The sequence below is a fragment of the Heteronotia binoei genome, chromosome 9 (genome assembly GCF_032191835.1).
Source record: "Heteronotia binoei isolate CCM8104 ecotype False Entrance Well chromosome 9, APGP_CSIRO_Hbin_v1, whole genome shotgun sequence".
Classification (NCBI taxonomy): domain Eukaryota; kingdom Metazoa; phylum Chordata; class Lepidosauria; order Squamata; family Gekkonidae; genus Heteronotia; species Heteronotia binoei.
This window is the reverse complement of record NC_083231.1, coordinates 123,769,124-123,773,944: the sequence shown is the minus strand read 5'-3', so window position 1 is coordinate 123,773,944 and position 4,821 is coordinate 123,769,124.

Below are 4,821 nucleotides of genomic sequence, written 5' to 3'. Positions count from 1 at the left end.
GGATATAAATCCATTCTTCTTCCTCCTCTTCTTTTTCCTTCTCTTCCTCCTTCTTCCTCCTCTTCTTCCTCCTCTCCCTCTTCTTCTTCCTCTTCTTCCTCCTCTCTTCCTCCTGTGGAACAGGCTTCCTTCTTGGGAGGTGGTGGGTTCTCCTTCCTTGGAAGTTTTGAAACACAGGCTAGATGGCCATCTTACAGCAATGCTGATCCTGTGAATTTAGGGGGAGGTTCTAGGATTCCTGACCGTTAGAGTGGTTCCTCAGAGGAACAGGCTTCCTCCTGGGGAGCTGGTGGGCTCTCCTTCTTTGGAGCTTTTTAAACAGAGGCCAGATGGCCATCTGACAGCAATGCAGATCCTGTGAATTTAGGGGGAGGTGTTTGTGAGTTTCCTGCATTGTGCAGGGGGTTGGACTAGATGACCCTGGAGGTCCCTTCCAACTCTAGGATTCTATGATTCTCCTTCTCTCTGTCCCTCACCAACTGCTGCCTTCTCCTCTCCTTTTGTATCTCCTCCTCTCCCTGCCCTCCCCTCCCTCTGCTTCCTTTGCAGGACTCTGCCTCATCCTCTTTATAATATAGTGGGTTCCACGCAATGAAGACGCGAGGTGGCAGTGATCATAGCTCTTTTATATTAGCTACAGCATGGTGTAGTGCTGCACTCAAAGACTGAAGCCTGGGCCAATGGGGCCAACTATATATGCCCTCAAGCTTCCCACGCTAGCATGCTATTGGTCCTTTCAAAGCAGCAGGGGGCTCGTGATTGGAGCAGGACAGCGGGGATTTGGATCCTGCTGCCTATTGAGTCCCCGGGCCCCAATGAGTCAGGCAAGAACTCCATATCATAGTCACAATTCAGATCACATCTACAACACCTTTCTAGGCTTTTATTTTCCAGAACAGCAAAAAGAAAGGGCAAGGGGACTCCCTCTGACGGCCCAGTGTTTTAGACCAGGGGTGGCCGACGGTAGCTCTTCAGAAGCTTTTTTTGCCTACAACTCCCATCAGCCCCAGCCAGCATGGCCAATGGCTGGGGCTGATGGGAGTTGTAGGCAAAAAAAACATCTGGAGAGCTACCGTTGGCCACCCCTCTTTTAGATAGTTAGCCATCCAGGCCTGAGATGTCGTCGGCTCCTCTCAGGGACCTGAGTGTGAGAGGGTGGGAGTTTTCATTCAGCAGGCCTCGGGAAAAGCTTAAGCCAGAATTAAGATTCTCCCTGAATGAGGGATCCCTTTTCCATGGGTAGCAGGAACTGTCCCCCCCACTTCCTCAGGTGCCTGGTGATGAATGACGGACAGTCTACAGCCACCATAGAGGGTAGGCTTCCCAACCCTCCCGCCCTGGTGGGGGACCCTCGAATTTTCATCCTCCTCCCCCGCTCTTAAAAAATCTGGGGGCGGGGGGAGAGAGAACATACCTGTAGGCATCATGTTGTTTTACAGCTTGGGATCCGTTTTTAAAATGTGTCCCATTAAGAAACAGGAACGGCCCCTCCCTTTTCTTTTCCTGTGCAGCCTTGCTTTCGTTTTCACGGCGAGCAAATTCTGCTGGAAGAAGACCAAGTACGGTAAGTATTTGTGTGTGTGTGTGAGAGAGAGGGAGGGGGGATTCCCTGGTATGGAGGCCCTCCCCCCCTTTAGAAAGCGTGGGGGGGGGAGGGAAATGTTACTAGGCACTCTATTATTCCCTATGGAGAACGATTCCCATAGAGAATAATAGGGAATTGATCCATGGGTATTGGGGGCTCTGGGGGGGCTATTTTTTGAGGTAGAGGCACCAGATTTTTAGTATAGCAGCCTAGTGCCTCTCCCCAAAATACCCCCCAAGTTTCAAAAATATTGGACCAGAGGGTCCAATTCTATGAGCCCCAAAAGATGGTGCCCCTATCCTTAATTATTTCCTATGGAAGAAAGGCATTTAACAAGGCGTGCTGTCCCTTTAAATGTGATGGCCAGAACTCCCTTTGGAGTTCAATTATGCTTGTCACATCCTTGTTCCTGGCTCTCTACCCCCAATGTCTCCTGGCTCCACCTCCAAAGTCTCCTGGCTCCGCCCCCAAAGTCCCCAGATTTTTCTTTAATTGGACTTGGCAACCCTGATAGAGAGCTGGCGCTGCTTCCACAATTCCTGGCATGGAGGCCTCTAGCCGAGGCCAGTCCCATGAGCTCCCAAGCGGAGGAGCCAGCCAGCCGTGTGGATCTTGAGCGTTTGCCAGCCAGCCGGAGGCTGGGATGGAAACTGAGTTAATCAAGCTGAGGAGGAATCCCTTTCTCCCCCCCCCCCCCACTGATGGACCACAAAAGAAGAATCAGAGACTGAACCTATCTAAAAGCCAGCCCCCACAGCCGCTCAGGGCCCTCCACTTCTGGGGTGCTATCTTTGGAAGGCCTCTCTCCACCCATGGGCGGCTCACGTGCTGAGTGATGGTTGTCCTCTGTGACTCTGAAGGGGTTGAGGACCTGCCTACCTTCGGGACCGTCTCTCCCCAGATGTTCCCCAGAGGGTGCTGAGATCTGGTTTGCAAAATCTGTTGACAATCCCCAGGCCGAAGGAAGCCAAACTGAAAGCTACAAGAGAAAGGGCCTTTTTGATCACAGCTCCCCACTGGTGGCACCAATGACCAGAAGAGGTGCGGGCCCTGCGGAGCCTTACTCAGTTCCGCGGGGCCTGCAAGACGACCCTGCTTTCAGTTGGCTTTTTCTGAATGTGGAACCTATTGTACCGTCGCCACGGCAAATTTAGGGTTGCCAAGTCCAATTTAAGAAATATCTGGGGACTTTGGGGGTGGAGCCAGGAGACTTTGGGGGTGGAGCCAGGAGACATTAGGGGTGGAGCCAAGATCAAGGCTGTGACAAGCATAATTGAACTCCAAAGGGAGTGCTGGCCATCACATTTAAAGGGACGGCACACCTTTTCAATGCCTTCCTTCCATAGGAAATAATGAAGGATAGGGGCACCTTCTTTTGGGGCTCATAGAATTGGACCCCCTGGTCTAATCTTTTTGAAACTTGGGGATATTTTGGGGAGAGGCACTAGATGCTATACTGAATATTTGGTGCCTCTATCTCAAAAAACAGCCCCCCCAGAGCCCCAGATATCGGCGGATCAATTCTCCATTATTTTCTATGGGAATAAATCTCCCAAGGGGAATCATGGAGTTCCCAGCAGACATTTCCCTCCCCCCCCCCCGCTTTCTGACGACCCTGAAACGGGGGGAGGGCCTCCAAACTGGGGGGTCCCCTGCCCCCACCTGGGGGATTGGCAACCCTAGCCAAATTGTAAGATGAGTAACTTCGAGACTGTAGCACCAAACTATTTGCTGGAATTGAATCTGATGGTTTTAATTAGGTGGCTTTAATGTAATAATATATTAGTGAATTGTATTATGTAAACGGCCCAGCGTTTTAGACCAGGGGTAGCCAGGGGTAGCTCTCCAGATGTTTTTTTTGCCTACAACTCCCATCAGCCCTAGTCAGCATGGCCAATGAATGGGTACATTCACAAACCAATTGCCCTCTCACCACACCCCCCTCCAGCCTAAGAAATAGCAGCTCTCCAGCAGCCCTGGCCTCACTCAATGCACAGCAGCCAAGAAGGTCTGAGCGCCTGCTCCGGCTGCAACGCCACTGAGGATGTTCTCCGCAGCTGGGAACGAAATGTCTGGAAGGAAAACTTTCTCCAGTAGAACACGGCACTTGAGCCCGAAAGATTCTACAAACCCTAATATTATTATTAGTACTTTCTATATGTGAGGCTGTAAAGCAGGAGGTGGGGGCCTTCAAGACAAGCAGAATCCACTCCAGCAGAGCTCAGCTCATCAGAAGCGCTGGAGGCATCTCTTCCAGCTTCTCATGCAGGGGGACAAAGCGAGAGCGGACTCACCAGAGATTTTTTTTTTTTTGGCTGGAATAAATCCTTCTCGTCGTGAAGGTACCGCTAGGAGTCTCCTGCCCTGCTCTGAAGGGGCCAACAGCCTGATCTCATCAGACGATGACAACCACGGGTTGTTTTTGTAGAAAAATAGGTGGTGGAGCTCATCCAGGGATTGTTATGCAGCTGCACCTACTTGATCCATGGGCAAGGTGGGGAGGAGGAGGGGAACCCTCAGGTTCTGGAGCTGTGCTCCTGTGAGCTCCTGCTGAATTCAAGGCCTGACAACAACTACTACCACTACTAGAATCCTAGAGTTATAGAGTTGGAAGGGACCTCCAGGGGTCATCTAGCCAAACTAGGAGGTTTTTCAACAGAGGCTAGATGGCCATCTGACAGCCATGAAGATCCTGTGAATTTTAGGGGATAGAGGTGTTTGTGAGTTCCTGCATTGTGCAGGGGGTTGGACTAGGTGATCCTGGAGGTCCCTTACAACTCTAGGATTCTATGAACTTCCTGACCGTTGGAGTGGTTCCTCAGTGGAACAGGCTTCCTCCTTGAGAGGTGGTGGGCTCTCCTTCCTTGGAGCTTTTTAAACAGGGCTAGATGGCCATCTGACAGCCATGAAGATCCTGTGAATTTAGGGGGAGGTGTTTGTGAGTTTCTGCCTTGTGCAGGGGGTTGGACTAGATTACCCTAGAGGTCCCTTCCAACGCTAGGATTCTATGAACTTCCTGACCGTTAGAGCGATTCCTCAGTGGAACAGGCTTCCTCCTCGGGAGGTGGTGGGCTCTCCTTCCTTGGAGGTTTTTCAACAGGGGCTAGATGGCCATCTGACAGCGATGAAGATCCTGTGAATTTAGGGGGAGGTGTTTGTGAATTTCCTGCATTGTGCAGCATCTGACCTTCCAAGGAACAGTCTGGGTTGATTCCCCTTAAGACTGACTGATTGGA